At 36.7% G+C, this 24,321-nt stretch overlaps 1 long non-coding RNA gene across 6 annotated transcripts in view; it reads left to right on the top strand.

Moving 5' to 3' along the window:
* LOC307196374 overlaps positions 1 to 24,321 on the top strand; it is a 606,711-nt gene that overhangs the window by 532,872 nt on the left and 49,518 nt on the right. For 4 of the 6 annotated variants that reach the window (XR_013831119.1, XR_013831120.1, XR_013831121.1 and 1 more), the window contains 3 exons: positions 11,659 to 11,733; positions 11,936 to 12,026; positions 16,040 to 16,119. This is a non-coding gene — a long non-coding RNA (uncharacterized lncRNA). The remainder of the gene's footprint in view (positions 1 to 11,658; positions 11,734 to 11,935; positions 12,027 to 16,039; positions 16,120 to 24,321) is intronic. The other 2 variants (XR_013831118.1, XR_013831117.1) reach the window with 2 other exon arrangements.

Raw genomic sequence — 24,321 nt, 5'->3', positions numbered from 1 at the left:
CACAATGAAAGACAAATAGACATATATAGTACATTAAAATGCAAATAGGTTGAATGTATAAGAATGCAAAAGGTATACCACTAATACTATACTCTCCCCCAAAAAAAGGAAGAGAAAAAAAATCTAGTGCAGTTGATTAATATCAGACAGTGTAGACACTGAGCTAAAAAGGATTACTTAGATTAAAGGAGATAACTAAGTAATGATGAATGACTCAGTACAATGGAAAATAAAAAATTTTAAAATATTATGCACCTAAAATATATAAAGCAAGATTTTATCCTCAAAAATATATAAAACAAAAATTAAGACAAATACAAGTATAAGTGAATATTTAACTATACCTATAATTAATTGAGAAAAATAAATCAGGATATTTATTTGAAAAAATTTATACAAGCTTGATCTAATGAACATATATAGAACATGTTTCATATTCTTTTCTTTTTTTCCTTCAAAACTTAAAGCAAATTTTGACTGTGTTATTATACCATCTCTTCATAATTCTGCAAGAATTTCTAAAAAACATGAACTTGTTTATACATAACCATAACATAAATATTTCCGATAAAATTATCAATAATTTATTGATATCATCCAAAATCCAGTCCACACTATATTAAAATTATCCTGATTGTCTAAGAATGTGTCTTACACTTGGTTTATTGGAAATAAGGTCAAAGAAGCTGTTCTCCTTTATTACCCCTTGTTTTTCTTTTTTTTTTTTTTTAAGTAATTAATTATTTATTTTTCAAATTTTTGGCTGTGCTGGGTCTTCGTTGCTGTGCATGGGCTTTCTCTCTAGGTGTGGTGAGTGGGGGCTACTCTTTGTTGCAGTGTGTGTGCTTCTCATTGCAGTGGCTTCTCTTGTTGCAGAGCACGGGCTTCAGTAGTTGTGGCACATGGGCTCAGTATTGCGGGCTCTAGAGCGCAGGCTCAGTAGTTGTGACGCGTGGACTCAGTGCCTCTGCGGCATGTGGGATCTTCCCGGACCAGGGCTCATACCCATGTTCCCTGCATTGGCAGGCAGATTCTTAACCGCTGCACCACCAGGGAAGTACCCCCGCCTCCACCACCACCCCAACCCCCTGCCTCTGTTTTTCTTTAGGCCATTGACTGATTAAAGAAACTGGGTCATTTCTAAAAAGATCTCACATTCTGGATTTATCTGATTGCTTCACTGTGGTGTTAATTAACTTGTTCCTCATTCTTCTTTAGTCTCTGTAAACGGAATTTAACTCTAAAGGCTTGAATAGATTTTGTCTCAATTTGGGACTGGGAAGGGTGGAATTACTTAACATTCTTGCATTACAATGAGATAGCACCAATTCTGTTTGTCCTTCCTTTAGTAATGCAAAAATCAGCCGATTCATTTGGTGATTGCCTGATTCCTCCAGGCTTCATTCTCCATCAACCTTTCTCCTAATGGTTTTATCCATGATAACCATTGTCTGAATCTACTATTTCAGTAAGTTTTGCGAAATGATATCTATTATTTTCAAGTACACAGAATACTTGTAAAAATTCAACACATTTTGCCATAAAGGAAGTATCAAAACATAAATGTTTATTAAAAATTGCTATCATACCAACTACCTCTATTATCAGTAGGAAATTCAAACGGAATTTATAAAAAGACAACTTGAAAAATATCAATACATTTCAGTTCTTTTTCAGTCAACCTTAAACGTGATATGAGGTATGAGACAAAAAATTGTCAATTTCATTTTAAACTAAAATTCAAAATTCCTAAACAAAATATTAGAACACTGACATCTAGCAATGTGTAATAATATGAAATTCTTTCCAGAGGGAAGATTGATTAAACATTAGAAATATCACATAATGTAATTTACCAAACTAAGAGATGAATGGGCAAAAATAGCATGATTCTCCTAATAGATTTAGCAAAATCCTTCAATAAGTTAGGCATACATAGATAGCTGTTATTTTTTAAAAAGTGATGAAAGAAAAGAGAAGGAAGGAAAAGAACTTAGCAAAGTAAAACTAGAAAGGAATTACATTAATCTGATGAACAGTAATCTACAAAACATAGTACTTATCTATAAAATAATGAAAACATTGGCTTTAATATCATAAAAAACAAAAGGGTGCCTGCTATCTCCAATTCTGTTTGACATTATATTACAAACTTCAGCTAGTACAGTAAAGGAAGAAAAAGGAAGAAAATATATTTAGAGGCCATATGATTTAATGTTTAAGAGTATAGACTTTGGATCAGACTGCCTAGGTTTAAATCATTTCTGTATTGCTTGTGAACTAAGTAATGAATAAGCTCAATAACTAAACTTACTAGCTAAGTATTTTATCCTCTATATGCTTCAGTTTTTAGTCTATACAATGGAGATAATAATACCTACCTTGATGGAGAAAAGTTAAATTAGTTATTATTTAAAAGTGCTTAAAACAGTGCTTGGAATGTGGTAAGTACTGTATAAGTTTGTGTTAAAATGAATTGGAAAAAAATCCTATCATCAAAAAAAATCCTATCATCATTAGTCAGAGATGACAAGATTGTCTATGTAGAAAATTCAATAGAATATAGATGTAATTTTTTGTAACTAATTAGATAGTATAGCAGTTTTGTTAAATACAAAATTAGCATATAAAAATGAGCAATACTACTACATACCAATAACTAATGCTAGAAAATATATTCTAAAAAAGATAACCTTTACAATGACATAAAAGGTAAATAAGGTGCCTAGTGAAAATTCTAACAAAATATGTATATGATATTTGTGGAAAAATAAAAGTTTATTTAAATACAATAAGAAAATCTAAATAAAGAGAGTTTTACCATGTTAATGGATAGGAAAATTCAATAGTGTTGAAGATGTTAGTTTTTCCTAAATTGATCTATAGAATTGTGGCAGGTCATTTTTTTCCAATATGGCCACAGTAAGATTTCCTTTCTCATCTATTCTCCTTACAATGCCTTATTGACATTTCTGCCACAGAGAGGTGAGGACAGGGGTCTATGTTCATCTCCCTTAATTGGTTAAGCTGTGGCAGAAATGATGGTATGTGATACTGAGGCTAAGTTGTAAATATTGATGTGACTTCTGCCTGGACCCCTTGTGACACTAGCTTGTTCTAGAAATCTAGTCCCTGTGTCATGGGGAAGTAGAGAAACAACAGGGAGAAGAGGTGTGGAGTAGTTCCAGCCAACATCCCAGCTGAGGTCACAGCTGACATCCAGCTTCAACCTCCAGACATGTGAATGACTGGCCTTAAGATGTGTCCAGCCTCCATCATCATCAGACTGAAACCACATGAAAGATCCCAAGAAAGAACTGTCCAGCTGATCCCAGCTGAACCCCAGAACTGTGATACATGAAAACCAAAATGATTATTCTTTTATGTCATTAAGTTTAGGGTGATTTATAACAAAATAATAGATACCTGTTAATAACAAGAGTCAATTTTTGCTATTTAAAATTCCTATAAATTTTTAACCTGTAAGCTAATTCTAAAATAACAGGTGCTCCTGAATTAAAAAAAAAAACAAACTCAAAATGAGGAGACTTTCCTTTTCAGATATCAAAAATTTAATAATTAATAAAGCTATAGAAACTAAACTAGGTGACATTGCCACAGGGTTAGACAAATAGATTAATGGAACAGAAGAGAAAATTCACCTTTACAGGAAGCCCACATAAATAAGGCCCACCTCTGTAAGCAAACTTCATTTATAACAGAGTTAGCATTGAAATTAGCAGGGAAAGGAAAGACTTTGGTAACTGATTCTGGGTGTAAAAGCACTTATCCTATAAAAGTGCTTTATAAAATTTAGAAGATAATATAAAAGAAAAATTTGACCCATTTTTCCTTGCAGCATAATTTTTTTAAACTTTTGAAAGTATATAAGTATCGGAATATTTTAAGCTGAAGGGTACAGACTTCCTAACACTCAAAACAAAAAGTGTCTAATAACTTAGCATGCCATATCACAATAATTAGCTTATAAACCCTGAGTGTCATTCTTCAAAAGTAAGCCATATGATCCTCTCAATAGATGCAGAAAAAGCTTTCGACAAAATTCAACACCCATTTATGATAAAAACCCTCCAGAAAGTAGGCATAGAGGGAACTTACCTCAACATAATAAAGGCCATATGTGAAAAACCCACAGCCAACATCATTCTCAGTGGTGAAAAACTGAAACCATTTCCTCTAAGATCAGGAACAAGACAAGGTTGTCCACTCTCACCACTGTTATTCAACAGAGTATTGGAAGTTTTAGCCACAGCAATCAGAGAAGAAAGAGAAATAAAAGGAATCCAAATCGGAAAAGAAGAAGTAATGCTGTCACTGTTTGCAGATGACATGATACTATACATAGAGAATCCTAAATGTGCTACCAGAAAACTACTAGAGCTAATCAATGAATTTGGTGAAGTAGCAGGATACAAAATTGATGCAGAGAAATCTATTGCATTCCTATACACTAATGATGAAAAATCTGAAAGAGAAATTAAGGAATCCCTCCCATTTACCATTGCAACAAAAAGAATAAAATGCCTAGGAATAAATCTACCTAAAGAGACAAAACACCTGTATGCAGAAAACCATAAGACACTGATGAAAGAAATTAAAAATAATACAAACATATGGAGAGATATACCATGTTCTTGGATTGGAAGAATCAACATTGTGAAAATGACTCTACTACCCAAAGCAATCTAAAGATTCAATGCAATCCCTATCAAACTACCAATGGCATTTTTCACAGAACTAGAACAAAAAAATTCACAATTTGTATGGAAACACAAAAGCCAAAGCAATCTTGAGAAAGAAAAATGGCACTGGAGGAATCAGGCTCCCTGACTTCAGACTATACTACAAAGCTATAGTAATCAAGACAGTATGGTACTGGCACAAAAACAGAAATATAGATCAATGGAACAGGGAAGAAAGCCCAGAGATAAACCCACGCACATACGGTCACCTTATTTTTGATAAAGGAGGCAAGAATATACAATGGAGAAAAGACAGCCTCTTCAATAAGTGGTACTGCAAAAACTGGACAGCTACATTTAAAAGAATGAAATTAGAACACTCCCTAACACCATACACAAAGATAAACTCAAAGTGGTTTAAAGACCTAAATGTAAGGCCAGACAGTATCAAACTGTTAGAGGAAAACATAGGCAGAACACTCTATGACGTAAATCACAGAAAGATCCTTTTTGACACACCTCCTAGAGAAATGGAAATAAAAACAAAAATAAACAAATGGGACCTAATGAAACTTAAAAGCTTTTGCACAGCAAAGGAAAACAAACAAGACGAAAAGACAACCCTCAGGGTTTCCCTGGTGGTTGAGAGTCCGCCTGCCGATGCAGGGGACACGGGTTTGTGCCCCGGTCTGGGAAGATCCCGTGAGCCATGGCCACTGAGCCTGCACGTCTGGAGCCTATGCTCCGCAACGGGAGAGGCCACAACATTGAGAGGCCCGCGTACCGCAAAAAAAAAAAAAAAAAAAGACAACCCTCGGAATGGGAGAAAATATTTGCAAATGAAGCAACTGACAAAGGATTAATCTCCAAAATTTACAAGCAGCTCATGCAGCTTAATATTTAAAAAAACAACAACCCAATCCAAAAATGGGCAGAAGACCTAAATAGACATTTCTCCAAAGAAGATATACAGATTGCCAACAAACACATGAAAGGATGCTCAACATCACTAATCATTAGAGAAATGCAAATCAGCAAATCAAAACTACAATGAAGTATCATCTCACACCAGTCAGAGTGGCCATCATCAAAAAATCTAGAAACAATAAATGCTGGAGTGGGTGTGGAGAAAAGGGAACCCTCTTGCACTGTTGGTGGGAATGTAAATTGATACAGCCACTATGCAGAACAGTATGGAGGTTCCTTAAAAAACTAAAAATAGAACTACCATACGACCCAGCAATCCCACTACTGGGCATATTCCCTGAGAAAACCATAATTCAAACAGAGTTATGCACCACAATGTTCACTGCAAGTCTGTTTAGATACAATAGCCAGGACATGGAAGCAACCTATGTGTCCATCAACAGATGAATGAATAAAGAAGATGTGGCACATATATACAATGGAATATTACTCAGCCATAAAAAGAAACGAAATTGAGTTATTTGTAGTGAGGTGGATGGACCTAGAGTCTGTCATACAGAGTGAAGTAAGTTAGAAAGAGAAAAACAAATACCGTATGCTAACACATATATATGGAATCTAAAAGAAAAAAAATGGTTCTGAAAAACTTAGGGGCAGGACAGGAATAAAGATGCAGACATAGAGAATGGACTTGAGGACATGCGGAGGGTGAAGGGTAAGCTGGGGCGAAGTGAGAGAGTGGCATGGACATGTAGACACTACCAAATGTAAGTAGATAGCTAGTGAGAAGCAGCCACATAGCACAGGGAGATCAGCTCGATGCTTTGTGACCACCTAGAGGGGTGTGATAGGGAGGGTGGGAGGGAGATGCAAGAGGGAGGGGATATGGGGATATATGTATTTGTATAGCTGATTCACTTTGTTATACAGCAGAAACTAACACACCACTGTAAAGCAATTATACTCCAATAAAGATGTTAAAAAAAAAAAAGTTAAGTGGCCAAAGGCTGCTGATCTTTTAGGTGTATATTCAACTATGTGGAAATGGTTTATCATCATCCTACCTAGACCTGATAAGCCTGTAAAGCAATGAGAGATGGAAAATTTTGCTGTCCCCTTTTCTCTGACCATCCCCTAAGCGATGTTCCGTGATCGTATTCCTAGTGTGCCCCTCATTCTACAGAAACTGAAAAACATTCCAGTTGTAGAAAATGAGAAGATAGTGTGTGGTACTTATCTACTGAACTCTGTTACCATTTACAACTACTGGAATAATTAACCCCACATTTTTTTTCTTTTCGCCAGAATTAGTTGAGTAAATGCCTTAGTTTTCAATTTTACTTAATCATTGTAGACAGAGCCAAAGGTTCCCTCCTCAGAACACAAGCTTTTCCAATGCACAAACGATGCTAATGCTCTTGATTGGCATGACACAGCACTCTAAACCATTTGACTCCAGTGAATTAGTCAGGCAAGGATGTCTGAAAGCAGAGTGACCGTTTAAGTACTTAAATGCACAGCAAATAACTGCTTGCCTGTTTTTCTTCACTAGTGCTGTCTCATGAAGCAGTGTATTATTACAGATAATCTACAATGAATAAAAGACAAAGCATTCTGTATTGAAAATATATACACATTTGCCAAGCTGACCGAACCTGTGATTTTTCAAAATAAAAGATACAAATATTTATTTGAAAAATGATATAATTAAGAGGAACTCACTATAGAGCAGTAACTACACATGCTGTATAACCAAACCATAACACCAATAAACAGGTTTTGCCAACAGGCACCTATTGTCAATAAGATTAGTTAAACTAGTGCCAAGAAACCTCTTTCATGCTTCAACAGAACGTAATTTGTTTAAAGTAATGATGACTAGTTATGTGTAATTATCTGATTATCAAAAAAAAAAAAAAAAAGAACTTGCCTAAACAACTTTGGTGTGCTCCATTATAAGGTTTCATTTAGACTCTGAATTATTTAATGTTTGTATAATCCTGAGACAAACTGCACAATTCAAAACCAATTAAGAGATTTGCCCAGATCACCCATAACTTGTAAATTGTCACAACATGGTAGGATACTTATTAAGTTGGGATTTTTTTTTTTTTTGGAAACTAGTAGAGGCTTCAAAAAATAATGGTTTTCCAGAAGGGGAATAGTTTATAAATCATCAGTCAATGAAAATGATTCATGAAATTATATCAATTTTAATATAAAAAAACATAATTCTTATCTCTTGTGTAGGTAGACTTTTAAGATGTATGAGAAAGTGAATTGCTTATACTATGTAAATGAAAATAATCATTCAGTGTCTAGCACAGTCTTGCAAATCAGTAAACATATTTAGATTCATACACAGAGAATTTTTAGTCATTCATATTCTTCTGGTTTACTTGGAAGCACAATGAATTAAACTAATATTATTTTCTGTTCAACTGGCATAAATTAACTTTGCTTCTTGGAAAAATTTATTTTGAATGCTTGCCCAATGAGTTAAAATGCTAAAATTTTTCTTCCCAGGTGAGGTCTCTGTTCCTTATGGGAGGTAACTTAATCTTGTTAATAACAGGAAAAAAAAATGATTATAACTTATAAACTATTTCTTTATTATTCAAATTTAAGATACATTTATACATGATACTGAGCTTAAATCATCTCCTTGCATCTACAACACTATCAGTTGATAGTATTAGGAATGCTTTGGCCACAAGTAGTATAAAATATTACTAATATGGGTTAGACAAAGAGAGGCCTATTTTTCTCCTGTAATAAGGGGTTTAGGGATAGGCAGGGGGCTGATGACGTTGGTTCCATGGCTCAACCTTGTTGAAGCTGGTGTCAACTGAATTGCTCCTGGCCTTTTCCTCATGGGTCCACGATGACTGCCCCGAATCTTGGCACTGTGTTCACATCAAGCCAAGATGGAATGGGGGAGACAGATATCAGCACTGCCCACTGCTTTATCAGAAAAGCAAAAGCTTTCCCCCAATCCACCCCTGCAGCAGAATTTCTTCCATCTCATCAGTCAGAAATATGTCACATGGCCACCTCTAGCTGCAAGGATAGCTGGGAAAATGAGTATTTTCCTTTATAGTGGAGATAGGCAAGGAAGAAAAAGACTGAGTCAGCTAAACAGCAATGGGTTTTATATTAACATTATCTAATATTCTCATTATAGTCAAGTGATTTAGTTGACTGCTTACACACACCTGAAAAGTGGGAATAATATTTCTCTGTCTGTGTCAGAACTGTGTGAATGTTAGATGATATACATGAAATTGCTCTATAAGCTATAAAGAACTAAACATAGCTTAGATTGTCAATGTTGATATGGGAACACAGCTTCATAGGTACTATGCCATGACTCCCTTAGGTAGGTGGCCACAATTTAGCCTCCCTATTTCCAGAAACCCATCCTGCAGACCTGTAAACACAGTTGTTCTACAAGTACTGACATAGAGAAGTCTTAAGACATTCACAATAAGTGCAGAGGGAAAAGACAAAGAAAGAAAAGTAATTAGAAATAAGGTATTACAAAGGAATGAAGATTAAGATGATTTAATGCAATTTATAATGTGCGTCCTAGCATTGAAAATCTATAAAAGGAACATACAATTCCACCATGTAATAGTAGAAATTTTCTCTGAAATTAAGGGAAAAACTGATTAAGTACATTTAAAGATATTATGTTCCAGAAAAAAAAACTGATAAAATTTAGCCTGGTTAAAATATTAAATTTCAAGTAATTAAAAAAATGTTTATTCATTGAGGCAAAAAAAAAAGTATACTATCATATAAAAAAATCATGCTGGCCTCTGACTTCTCCAAGCAACATTTAGTTCCAGAAGACCATAGAAAAATTACTGCAAAGTCCTACTGTTAAGGAAGTGTGACTCAAGATGTTTATCACCCAGGTATCAAAACCAAAACCAGATATTCTTAAGCATAGAAGGTCTAGGGAAGTACAATGTCTGTGAACCTATCTTGAAATGAAGAACTATATGAAGGTGAATACCAGGCAACAGAGAGAAGAATTAAAATAAATAACTCAGGAATGGAGAAATGATTGATAGTGACTGTTGACTATATTTGAATATAAACCTCAGATAACCAATTGTGAAATTCAGTTTTGGGGACTGAGTTTAAGTGTTATATACCTTGATGATGCAAAAATTATACCAAAAGCAGAAAACACCAAGAGATAGACAAAAGGAGAAGCAGAAAGGGTTTGGGTTTTTTTTTTTTGCATATTTCTAAAAGAAAGTCAAACCTTTCTAAACTTGAAGCTTGTTCTAAAAACATAACTTCAAACATCTAGTATTTTTATAACATTTTATTTTAAAATTTAGAAGCATATTTTTTAAAAAGTAACACAACTTAAAAATATCTATTTAAGAACAGACATGTGGTTGCCAAGGGGGAATGGGGCTGGTGGAGGGATGGATTGGGAGTTTGGGATTAGCAGATGCAAACTATTATATATAGAATGGATAAACAACAAGGTCCTACTGTATAGCACAGGGAAGTATATTCAATATCCTGTGGTAAACCATAATAGAAAAGAATATGAAAAAGAATGTATATATATATATATATATATATATGTATAACTGAATCACTTTGCTGTAAAGTAGAAATTAACACAACATTGTAAATCAACTATAATTCAAAAAAATAAAGGAAAAAAGCATAAAATAAAACCATTAAAACACCAAGTTAAAAAATATCTATTTAGAGTTCAGTATTTATCTCATATATATATAAGATATACATATATGTTTATATATATATGTATAAATTTTTTTGCAAGCAAGATGCCCAAAGAAGTCCATGTCCTTATCCCCAGAACCTGTAAATATATTACTATACATGGCAAAGTAGAATCAGGTTGCAGATAGAACTAAGGTTGTTGCTAATCAGTCGACTTTAAATTAGAGACATTATCCTGGACTATCTGGTCAAGCCCAAGGTAATCAATAAGGTCTTTAAAAAGGAAAGAGGAAGGCAGAAGGTCAAAAATGATAGAATTTGAGGTCTCAACTAGTCATTGCTGGCTTTAAAGATGGAGAAAGGGGGCCACAAACCGAGGAAAGTAAGCAGCATCTGGAAACAGAAAAAGGCAAGGAAACAGATTCTTCTCTGTAACTGTCAGGAAGAGGCTGACACCTTGATTTTAGCCTCATGAGACTTCTACAGAACTGTCAGATAATGAAGTTATCTTGCTTAAGCCACTAAATTTGTGGCAGTTTGTTATAGCAGCAATAGGAAGCCAATATGCATTTCAATCTGTTTATATGCAAATAGATATATAAAAATGTTGTTCAGTTAAAGTTAAGGTTGCTTCTAAAGGGGAAGATAAGTAGTTTTACTTTGGGGGTGAGGGTGGAGGTTAGCTCCACCATCTAATATTTGACATGACAATATTTTTGCATTCTTATTTAAGAAATGCTGTCAACGGTAAGTAAAAATTGGCATTAATTCCTTAATATCACTTACTTCGTGCTTAGGAGATCCATTTAAAAACCATAGATACACTAATGGTGGAAAATAATAGTTTTACAAAGAATGTATCCTGCTGTGACTAGCAGGGCAGGGGAGTGGGAGAGGATAATAACAATTATCTAAAGCCAAAATGTTTATCCCATAGCACTTGTACCTAAGAAAGGAAGATATTGAATTGGTTGAATTTTGTGATCTGCCAGACAAGTACTTACTGAAAATTTCAAGGTCAGGCTCCCCTCTTCCCTTGATGCCAGAAAAATTATTTACATTCTCTCCTCCTGTTTCTACTCTCTTTCCTTTTCTCTCGTTTAAACATTTTAACTGTAAGACATTATATTGCTAGTGTTGTTGAGGTTACGTGGAAAGTGAACATGGGATATTTATTTTTGTGAAGATATTTATTTTTGTGATATTATTTTTTGAAAAGAGTAAAAATAATAAGTGCTTACAGAAAAAAATTTCCCTTGCTGAAATTGTATCTCTTTTTTTCTTTGCTTTGGTTCTTCTGATTTGATCTCAGTATGGAAGGCAATTTCCCAGCCCAGGCTCTGACCCTTAACAAGTGAATAACATTTTTGCATGCTCTTTTGGCAAAGTAAGTATTCAAAGAAGGATATTCCCACTTTTCTCGGGTGCTAGAATGGATAGTTGACTCGACATCACAGTTTTCAAAGTCTAAGAGGATATACTAACTTGGATGAAAAACATATATACAGGGTCAGGAAAAAATATATAATGTGTAGGAGCTAAAGGGCTTGATTTTCTTGGCTGGCAGAATATATTTTATGCAATTCCAGAGTTGAAGTAAAGACAAATGAATGTCCCCATGGTGTAATCACCGGGTTGAAAAATCAGGTGACTTCAGTCTTCACATTCCCTGTTAGCGCAGTAAGTTTTTATGTTTTTTTATATCTTTGTTGGTGGATGAGTCAATGTTTAAATGGTCATTTATCATTTACTATATAAAAGAAAATCTATTGCCTGAAACTCATTTTTACAGTTGCAGGCAAACAGAAATAATCATTTTCAAGGACCTAAGGCTGTTTCTTGAAGAATGTCATCATTTTATCCTTATTTTACTTACTATTTACTTATATATGAACCAGGTTCTGAGAGCTGTACCCTGCAAGTCTTGGATGTAAACAGTTTCTACCAACTTCCTGCTGCAGCAAGTGAGGACAGGAAATTAGACTTTCCAGAAATCAAAGTTATCTTTCAGACAGATCAAAGACCCAGATGAAAGGCATCATGCCAGCCATAAGTGGTTGTGGCTTCCATCAGAGCCAAGTTGGATTAATTCTGGGTAGTTAGGTGATGACCAACTCCCTGTCTCACAGGGAGTGATTGCACTTATTCTCAGGGTGGTCCTGCTTTTTTCAGACATTTCAATAATTATTATTTCAAATATATAGACTTGAGTGTTGTAAACACTTGCTGCCTTTTCTATTCATGAAATGAAATAATCTGTTGGATGTAGAAAGGGATGATGATATACAAGGAAGTTGAACAGTGGCCATGAACATTGATAAGGGTGACTTCATAAAGAGTCTATAGGAGAGATAGGTTGGTGATTTAGAAGGAGCAGAAGTGCTCTAGAATCACCTAGACCTGATTGCAAGTCCTCTGCTGTTTAATAACTGAGTGGATACAAGGAATTTACTGAACCTCTCTGGCCTTATTTTTCTTAAGGTCATAAACAGGAGAAATAATCCTATCTATATCAGAGACTAGTTGTGAGTATGAAATAAAACATACATAAAAGACCTGCTAGACTGGCTGATGAGCCCTAGGAGCTCAATAAATATTAATTCACTCCTGGTTAATCACTCTCAGATCCAAGAATTCCCTTTGACTGGATCAGAGCAACTTGCCCCTGCAGATATCCTTGGAATGTAATCCTAGGCTAACCATAATTCAGACCTACACTAAAGCAGGTGGAATATGGATAAAGGGCCTTGTTTTAGTCCCAAATCCCCATCTATCCCTCCCTCTTCTTGAAACGCCTGTTGGGTGCCAGCTATGTATCAGTACCACGCTGGACCCTTACATACTTAATTTCCTGTAGTCATTATAACTAAAATGAGGTCACAGTGGTTATTCCAAGTTACCACAGAGGGGACTGAATTTCTGAGAAATCAACTAACTCAAAGTTTCACACCTGATAGATATAATTCTTCCCCCAAATCTTGTCCCACTTTCCCATTCTACCTCCCTCTAAGTTCTGTGATGCTAGAGAGAATTCTGAGATATGGTTTCTGTAAATCAGCCTGAGTGTTTACCATAACAAACTAATCAACACATGAACAAAAGGTAGAGCTTTAGGATTACTCTGCAGCCAGGGGGTATTGGCAACACAAACAATTTTGTGCTTCTCTCTGCTTGCTGGTTGATAGCACTGCACTGGGTGCCAGAGATACAGTGACATAACATGCCAGGCAGAGAGGAGAATCACCACCACGTATCAGACAGATCATAGGGAGGTGGTGGGAGAGAAAGCTGGGACCTGGCACAAGGGCTAAGCTGAAAGCAATTGATCCCGCAAGGCTAAAAATGTGAACTTAGAGGCCCCTGCGTTACATCTGTACACATGTTCTCTTTTCCACCACCTTTTTTAGGTTTCTAAAAAGTATGACTGAGAGGACAACGCTGCCAAATACATATCATTCATTGAAGCTTCTGTCCTGAATCCTGATCTGCTTACCCTCTCTGATCACCAGAGCTGGAAAGTGTAGAAACATCAGGATACATGTTTTCCTTTCTTTTCAAGTCTAGAACTGAGTTAGACCTGAGCAGCCTTTTTTTCCCCCCAAGGCCTTTCTGTACCCCACAAAGTCCTCTAAGTCTGTAGTTCTTATCCAAGGAGAGAGGAAAGGAAGAGAGTTGCATTTAGGCTATTGTACCCTTTCACTTTTCCCTCCAACAGCTGAGGTCCTAGCCTCCCATAGTTCCACTGTGAATTGATAATAGACCCTCTCTGAAGATAGAGTAGGTATTTAAATGGCCAGTGAGGACCCTTTCATTATGAAATACAGAAAACAAGTAGCTGCACCTTTAGAATCAATTGCTGGGGAAAATAGAGAGTGGGAAAAAGTTACGATGAAATGTAATTTTAAGAAGCGAATTTGTATTTTAATTATCAGAAAAACATCTATGTACCTTTGAAAAAAAGAGATAGTGGTGCATCTACTCGGGACACTCAGCATCAGAAAACTCTCAGTGTGTCCAATGGGACTTGTGGGCCCCTTGAAGTCATTTTGCAGCATCCTCACATGGGACAGTCTCAGCCACAGTTTGACAACCCTGCTCTTGGTAATGGGGAGCTACTGAGGAGGACTGTGATATACAAAGTGGTGTATAGATAGATCACTGACCGATAGATCACTGGAGACATAAGAGACTGACCACAGGGAGACTGGTGATGACATTATTCTAAGGATGAGGTTTGGGGGTTTAAGCCTATAGGGGTGATGGCAATAGAAACAAAAACTATTTGACAGACGTAAAGAACATGTGAGTTTGTTTTTTTCTTATTTTTTGCTACTTGGATGTTGGAAGGAAATAAAGACACCAAATTTTCAAATCCTAGTGATTGAGTGCCTGATGTAGTAAAGAGTTGGCTTTAGGGAAAAAATGAAGTCAGTCTTAGCTACCTTGAAGTAATGGTGATTTATTCTTTTGGTGGGTGGGTAGGTGGGGATGCTGAGTAGGCAGTTAGAAATCTATGATTGAAGTTCAAAAGAGAGGTCATGACTGTAAATAGAGGTTATGGAGTCATTTCTATAGAAGAAGGAATTGAAACCATAAGTAATGAAAAATACACTCTCTGAGAGAAAGTATGCAGAGCTAGAACAGTTGAAGATGGATCTGGAGTCTACCAGGGTCAGCCAACTTTTTTTGTAAAGAACCAGAGAGTAGATATCTTAAGCTTTGTGGGCCAAAGTTCTCTGTTGCAACTACTTAACTGTGCCTCATAGACCAAAAGCGACACAGACAATAGGCAAATAAATTGGCATGACTGTGTTCCAGTAAAAATCTATTACAAAAATAGGTGGCTGGCTGGATTTGGCCTGAGGGCTTTAGTTTGCTGACCTCTGGTGTAGAAAGTTAAGTTCCATAAGGGCAAGGACCACATCTGTTTGGCTCACTATTGTGTCCCTAGCACCTGGCACAGCACCTGGCTTATAGTAGTTTCTTAGCAGACATTTGTTGAATTGATGAATGCTGTGGTAGAATGATTATGTCCATTCTTAGCTTTATTGGAGAAAAAAAAAAAAAAGCAAGAGCGTTCTAAGAGTTATGAGGAAAGTCAGGATTGTATGACATAGACAAAAATCAAGAAAAGAGTGTGTCATTAAAGAAAAGTCTAGCAACATTGATGACTAGTAGGTTATGAAGAATGAGGAGTTATAACACGTTTGACAATTAGTAACAAGTATAAAGATAAGAATAAAAGATCACAAGAATGTTATCAAAGAAAGGATATATACACACAAAATAACCTGGGTGTTAGGATAGAAGTATCTTTATGAAGGAGTTTGCATGGTGGAACTTCAATAGTTACTGCTGTTAATATTTTAAAATTTTCAGTCAAAAAGATATGATTTTAATTATAATCCAAATCTGTGGGTTAGGTCGTATAATTCTAACATGATGATTTTGTGAACTATTTAAGGAGAATCAAACTTGTTTTTTGACATTATGTAGATAAAATAACCAGCTCGACTAATTTTTCTGAGTAGTTGTGTTGAAATTTGTCAAGTGTTTTCTTTTATTTTTTCCTAAATTTATGAGCTTTTAACTTTTGTGGATTTCCAACCTCACTTTATGAAGTCAATATTAAACATACGATTTAAACATTTTCTTCTTATTATGAGAGTCCAATGTTTACTTATTCCTTCCAGATTATCCCACACGGAGCTGTTGGAATTACCTTGTGATGATTTCAAAGAACATTTTCTCCTCTACACACTCTTATCCCAAGGTAAATTGATGGATTTCTAATGAATAAATTTCAGGACGAAAACATCAGCATTTTTATACTTCAGTTCAGAGTATTTAATTCCCTCCCCCTTAACTGTAGCCACGAGTCATTCTAAGTTTACGCAGCCCTTTTTAACAATGGAAAATTATTATTTTTTTGTACAATGTCGATCACCTCTGAATCATTTGTTACCTAGTGTGTTTAGTTTGTTATGCCTATGCAAGTGGGAGAAAAACAATACCATAAACATGTCTAATCATGTCATTGAAGCTTTTCTTGGAATAATTGGAGTGTGATGATGGAGCAGGGAGAAAAGAGGGGCTGGAAATTGAGGAAAAGGGTCTCAGCCTGAATTTTCCAAATTGGCTATTTATCTGGTTAATTCTTCATCTTTCCTCATCACCATGTCTGAATTGAGAAAATCTTCCTAATGATAATAAACTATGTCAAGAACAGATGGCTGATTTGATGTGATGAAAATAGCTGTGTCAATTGAGGGTATTTTTTTCCTTACCCATTTTGCTTTTCATCACTCTGGGGTTGGTGGTTCATATGTTTTTTTTTTTTAATTTTTTTTTTTTTTCTGAATTTACCCTCAGCCCAATAGAATGTGGTGAATTTCTCCCCAAAAGCAGTTTGGACCCTTTTTTCTGAAAGAAAGAAAGGAGAAATGGCTTAAAAAAACACAATTATCACCTTTCCTGCCTTTTCTGCTTTAGCTAAGTTACTTTTGAAAGGATCAGTTTACAACAAATGTTTAGTGTCAGGAATTTTGCAGTTTCATAGGCCCTGACAGCTTGGCATGAAAAAGAGGTGGCATTATGTCAATTGTAAATGAGTATGCTATTTACATACTAATTAAACTTTGCACTAGTGGGGTGAAAGAATGTCATTTGGAGCACCCCACTTATTCTGTTTATATCATTGTTGTCTATTTAAACAGTCTATTGTTTGGCATGTCACAGTCTCATCCCCTAAATGCCATTTTTGTAACCTTGCACTGCTTTAAAAGTACTACCCCACTGCTTGGTAAATCAAACAAAATCAGTATATCTAAAAGCAAAGTGAATTCCCAGACTCACCTTGCTGCATAATAGCACTGAGTTTGATGATGCTGATGATGATGAAGATGCTGATGATAGTAACAGCTTTTATCAGATCATGTCTATGGCGTTTTGCTCAACAATTTTTAAATATTAACTCAATCTTCAAAGTAAGGTGTTTTTTGGTTATTACACCCCTTTTACACATGAGGAAGTTGTGGTTGCACAGTCTATGAGGACATCAGGTCTTCAATGTCTGTGTTGTCCTCCACTATACAATACTGCTTTCTTCTCTGCTGTGTCATTGATCCACAAGGTGTCCCACTGCTATTAGATGTTTCCAGGGTTACTGAAAATATGCCAATGGCAGGAATTTCACTTATCATCTCAGTCCATTCACTTAAGGAAAAAAAGTGATCAACAATAGAGAACATACGTGTTCTCCAGTATATTATATTTCTCTGGTATATTTCTTATTTACATTAGAAATCTAACACTAATCCAGGCTCACATTACATACATACTTCCCACTGCCCTCCAGTTGCATTTTTATCCTTTCTTGTACCAAGGCAGGCTGCCCCAGTCTGTTGGTGTATGCTGTAACATAGAATCCGTGTGTGCTCTAGGAACCTGATTCAGGAACACCGGTAGTGTCTGTTAGTTTATAAAATAGCAAGTGATTAATAGCTATTTTATGCTTCTGCTTCACGTCTGCAGAAGGTGGTTTATTGGATTTGGCTAAGGACATTTTTTCTCACTGGATAAGGAACAGAATCAACATTATAGCATACCTGTGTGGGAGGTGGCTTAACATGATTTGCAGCGATAAAGCGCAAATCAGAACTTTTCCTGGCTGGCTCTGCTCACATGAGCTCACCATCCATGTGGATATTTATACCCCAGCGTTGAGAGTGCAGAGTTGGCATTCCTTGGCATTGTCAACAGAGTGCTGGTTTGTACTTCCTTTTTCTTTGAAAATGACAGAAACAGAAAGCCTAGGTAGTTGACATTAAAATAACTTGCCAAGAGAGGGTTGAACATATGATCCTTTATAGCTTTTTCCTCACTATTTTCAACAATCTTCAAGGTTGAAATAATTCCATAATAAAGTCAAAAATCCTGCAGAAGAAAAGAAAGAAAATATACTTTAGCTCTCCATCATTCCAACCACCATACCATATTTCATGAAATGTGACAGAGTTTTGCTCCACAACCTTGCCAAAGGAAAAAAATTCTAAATTTTAAGCTGATAACTTGAATGGTTCCAGAGATATCAACTTGTGAAAAGTCACAATTTTGTATTGTGCTGAAAAGCCACCTTACAACCCAGGGACTACCATCACTCTTTAATATCCAGCAGAGCCCCCTGCTGTGCTTTGTCAGTCACTAACAACATCCAAGTCTTCCCGTAAAAGTAATTCACACTTTTTTCACAACACTGTTGCTTTAATTACCACTGAACTCTGCTGATGCTGAGGCAGGCCTGGCAGGACCAAGGGAGGGTCAGAGACACAAAAGAAGCAAATAGCTTTTTTCCTTCCTTACTTTATTATTAACAAACCATCTTTGATGGAAATGTTCCTAGTTATGAGGCCTAGACTTAACTCTGGGTCCCTTGGCGTATTCATTATCAAAAGAGACCCACAGATGCCATTCAGAGAGAAAGAGAGAGAGAGAAATATTACCTAGAATCCCAATTAGAAATTAGAAATTTTGGTAAAGAACAGACTTAGCTATTCAAAACTGGCAAACAATGAATGCATTTCTCCTATTGCTGTCATTTTGTGCAAATGAACTTAAATTTCATACCAAACTGTCTTGCTGGACCAATGTCAACTTATCCACTTATTTACTGCAGATTTTTTTTTTCAGGATTAGTTGACACAATAAATCATGTACCAAAGGAAACCACAGAACTGCCAAAATCTACCAGTGCACAAAAGTGATACAAGGGCTTCCCTGGTGGCACAGTGGTTGAGAATCCGCCTGCTAATGCAGGGGATTTGGGTTCAAGCCCTGGTCTGGGAAGATCCCACATGCCACAGAGCAACTAAGCCCGTGTGCCACAACTACTGAGCCTGCACTCTAGAGCCCGCGAGCCACAGCTACTGAGCCCATGTGCTGCAACTACTGAAGCCCGCGTGCTTAGAGCCGGTGCACCACAACAAAGAGTAGCCCCTGCTCGCTGCAATTAGAGAAAGCCCACGCACAGCAACGAAGACCCAACGCAGCCAAATATAAATAAACGAATAAGTAAATTTATTTTTTTTAAAGTGATACAAAAAGCCTCTGCTTTATAAATAATATGACAGCAGTATGATAGGCATAACATCTTATGTGTCTAAGGCACCTTTCATTCCATATCACAAAGTATTTCTCCAATAAAACTATCCCTGTGAAACCAGCTTTCACTGTCTCCTCCACATAGAATATAAGGGTGCCTATCAGTAAACTTCATACATACTTTTAGGGAAGAAATAAATAGGTCTGTGACCTTAAGAAAATGACTTAAAAGACTGCTAAGCTTTCTCCTGGCTCTAAAATTGCATGTTTAAAACACTAAAATTTAAAGTCACACTGTAGGCTTGTCTAAGTATCCTCACGTATGTAATGCTACTATTGTTTATCATTTTTCATTTGCTAATTTATAATCTGATTTGTCAACCCTGTGCAAGGTTAGATTTAGCTGAAAGCGTGGTCCTGTGATAAATTAATATAGGTGAAATAATCATTGGCACCTATTGCAGACCAACTGACTCATATCCCAAGTCTTCTATAATTTGGGCCCAACCTTTTTTTTTTTTTTTTTAATTAATTATTTATTTATGGCTGTGTTGGGTCTTCGTTTCTGTGCGAGGGCTTTCTCCAGTTGTGGCAAGCGGGGGCCACTCTTCATCGCGGTGCGCGGGCCTCTCACTATCGCGGCCTCTTCCGTTGCGGAGCACAGGCTCCAGACGCGCAGGCTCAGTAGTTTTGGCTCATGGGCCCAGTTGCTCCGCGGCATGTGGGATCCTCCCAGACCAGGGCCCGAACCCGTGTCCCCTGCATTGGCAGGCAGCTTCTCAACCACTGCGCCACCAGGGAAGCCCGAGGGCCCAACCTTTTTGTATAGATATCTTTACTCCCATCTATGTAAACCCTATGGCTCAGTAGTTCTAAAATCTGATTGATCATCCAGATTTTCTGGCGGGGGAGAGCATTTAATAAATTAAAACATCTTGGAAGTGGGGTGTAGAATCTGTTGCTCCACAGGGTTCTTGGTTTCAGATAATGTGCTGGGCTTGGAGAGCTTCTTCACCAAACTCTTCTGCTGACTTCCTTACTTTCAACACCTGTCTTCCAGCATCTTCTGCTTAGTAATCTTTCAAGTTCTAGTACTGGTAGCACACATTTCATGCAGCAGTTACTGGCTTCTTCAGCTGGTAGTAGTCCTTGCCCTCTCAAAGCCCTGATAGTATTAAATACCTTCCCCTATGTTTTAAACCTTCTATGACAAGTTGCCATTACCTATGTTTTTCTCTTTATCTTTTCTCATATATTTATCTTATTAAAATATAAGCTTTTCCATCCAAGGTGTAGGTTATAACATTTTTCTCTGAATCCACATTATATAAAAAGATGCATTCCAACTGTCTATGGAATGGATGCCTGAATTTAATTTTATGTAGCACGTAAGACTGCAAACCAAGTTGAAATGACTAACTCCTGTTCATATATTCATTTTATGATACAAACAGCGTGTAGCATACTGAATTGTTCAAAGGTGGCTGAACCAATATATATGCCTTCCCACATGCTCTTCTTAAAATGTTGGCAAATATGTTGCGAGTTCCCCCACTGAGAGGTGGGGTCTATGTTCTCTTACCTTAAACCTGGGCAGGTCTTGATAACTGCTTTAACTAAAAATAATGTGATGACAGAGATCCTTTGGGACTTCTGGAGCTAGGTCACTAAAAGGTGACACAGCTTCTTCCTGTATCTCTCTTTTGGGAGCCAGATCTTGAGAGCCCAGACGTGACAGGGAAGGAGTCTGGCTCCCCTGGAGCCTCCACGTAGGAGAGACCACATGACTGACTACATGGTGATTAAAAGGAGCCCTGATGCTTTCAGTTCCCAGCAATTTTGTTGGGACCCCAAACACCATGGAGCAGAGAGGTACCATCCCAACTCTGCCCTAATTCCTGATGCAAAGAATCCCATGAGCATGACATATGGCCATTTTATGCCACTGTATTTTGGGATAATTGTTACTCAGAAGTAATCATTGGAACACCTAATCCCAGAGATCCAAAATGAGCAAAATAAACTATATCTCTGCTCTTATGAAGCTTGTATTCAGTGATAAGAAACCAAAAGGAATATATAAACAAGATAGAAACCTTTCATCTTGTTAAACTATTCTTAAACAGCTTTATTGAGGCACACTTGACATAAAATAAACTGCACATATTTCAAGTGTAAAATTTGATAAGTTTTGACATAATATATGCACCTATGAAACCGCCACCATAGTCAAGGTAGTGAATATATCCCTCATCCCCCAAAGTTCCTTGTGTCACTTGGTAATCCTTCTTTCCTGCACTCAAGCAACCACAGATCTGCTTTCTGTCCCTTTAGGTTCATTTGCATTTTCTAGAATTTTATATAAATTGAAACCATATAGTATGCTCTCTTTTTGTCTAAAAAGAGCCGAAAAAGTATTCTTTTTTTTTCTTTACTGAGTACTATTCCATTGTATAGCTATACCACATTGTACTTACCCATCTGTGTTGTTTCTAGTTTTTAGCTGTTACAAATACAGCTGTTGCTCTAAACATCACGTGCAACTCTTTGTATGGACATCCACTTTTATTTTTCTTGAGTAAATATCTAGGAGTAAAATGGTTTCTCCTCGGTACCATAGCCCACGAACTCTCGCAAGGCAGTAAGTTGAGGCAATCTTAGGACTTATCTCATTGATTTTCTATCTCTCAGATATCACTCACTTTAGATACTTAATGTCTAATGTCTTAAAAACTGCATATATATATATTTTAAAATAAAGAAGAATTTACATATATATACATAAATTTACATATATTTATACATATTTTGTGGAAAATACAAATATATGTAAAATACATATATTTTACAAATATATATATGTAAATTCTTCTCTATTTTTAGTTGTTTCAGGTGGGACGGGAAATTATATGGTTCTTGTTACTCCACTTTGGTACTGTCTCCTTTAATTTCTTTCCAGGTTAAGGACTGAAGAGGTAGAAGAATGTTTGCCTGTCTTTGTGTCTCCTAGAAATTTGCTTTACAAATGCAGTTGGGTATTTGTGTCATGAAATAGAAAGCCTCTGCAATCTGTTATAACGTCTGGTTTTGACGCAGGGTCCTGCCACTTATTAGCTATGTGACTTTAGACAACTTACTTAGCTTCTCCAAGCCTCAGTTTTCTCATCTTTATAATGATAATATCAGTAATGTTCCAATAAAGGTGTAAAAATAATAATATCAATAATAACAATAACAGGAACAATGATAATAGTAAAAAATAATAACCATAACCATTTCGTAAGGTTGGCATAAGGTTAGAAGAGAACTTATTATGAAAAATACCAAGCGCAATGTCTGGAACGTCATAGGCTCTCAATAAATATTATTGATTATCATTGATATAATTTTTGGAGCAGGTCTCAGAATGGTGAGAAATTGTGTCAAACCCTTGGATAAAAGGAACATGGCAAATAGCTATAATATCATTGTATGGAATACTTAGTAATAAAGGTGGTTCCTCACATACTCTGAATAAAGGCTCTGGGTTTCGGTCCCTTTTCCAAATCCCATCGCTAGAGAATTGACATTCTGCAACCTTTACACACAGAAGCTTCAAGAAATTCAGTCAAATCATGTTAGGGATCTGGGAAAAGAACTTAAAGTTTGGTTAACAGAAATGATCCTCTCAGAGAAACTTGTTCTGTCCACTAGGGCTGCAGGAGGGTAGATGTGATGTGGAGCCTAACACAATTTGTAGAGTGAGTTTGTAGAGGAAAGCTCTCCATTTTGAACTGATTGAGAGTTTTCTGGTTGAGTGAACTGTGTGGCCAGGCCAGTAAGCTAAGGCAGAAGCTAAGGCTTCTTAGGTTCAATTTTCTGGTGAATTTCAGCCTTTACGTAGGACAGTATTGAATAGCTAGTTAAACTGTGTGTGTGTGTGTGTGTGTGTGTGTGTGTGTGTGTGTGTTGTCAATGGAGAAACTAAGGGGCGTCTCAAAATTTTTCCATTGTTTTATGGCAATTTGAATCTTTGTGTATGAGCTGGTAGGTATGGATAATGTGGACTGCTGCATGAGAGTTTGAAAGATTTTGAGCTGCTTGAAATTTAAAAAGATTAACATTAAAACTCATAACAACTTTTCAAGGACTCTTATTGAAGACTATGCCTAATGCAGGGCTGCCATGTGCTGTGACATGACTGGGGCCACCTGAGACTGTGCCAGGCTAGTGAAGCACCAACGAGAAGCTTTGGTGCCAAAACAGTACATACGGGTTGTAGGAAGGTATTCTTTTTACTTCTTTGTGCAATACTGTTTTCAGACCCAGGCAAAAGCTGCCCCTGCCTTGTGTCCCGTGCTTTACTGAGCCCACTTTGTTCCTCCTCCTTAAGGGGTCAAGTATCCAAAGTACCAAAGGACTTTCCCAACCAGATCCTGAACACCTGCCCCCTTCTAGGCCAAGCTCTGAATATACCAGACCCCTAAATTCCTGCCCAAATGGCCCCAAGTCCACTTCTACGTCCTGTGCAGGCCTTTTCCCTTAGTCCATTCTCTTAGAAGTTGACCTTACCTGTGGCCTTTGCACCCCTGAGAGCTGGGTATGCCCTGAGCATGGAAATGTAGGAAGACGTGTCCACACACACATGAACACCCTCCCCGTGCAGGGATGGGGAGAGAAGGAGGCGGGTCAGGGGCTGGTATAAGTTTTCCCTCTTCTGTCAATTCCAGCACAGAACTCCAAGAAGCCCGAAGATTCTAAATTGACAGCTGGACTTCTTCATTGTTATTACAGTATATTAATCAAGATAGGAGGATAGAACCTATTTTTGTCAACAGTTTACTAGATTGCTTTGTAATGTTAAAATATTTTCATATATAGTATATGGGCCTTGTGG

This window comes from Stenella coeruleoalba, assembly GCF_951394435.1.
Source record: "Stenella coeruleoalba genome assembly, chromosome: 13".
NCBI classification, from domain to species: Eukaryota; Metazoa; Chordata; class Mammalia; order Artiodactyla; family Delphinidae; genus Stenella; species Stenella coeruleoalba.
This window is presented reverse-complemented; position numbering and strand designations above follow the sequence as displayed.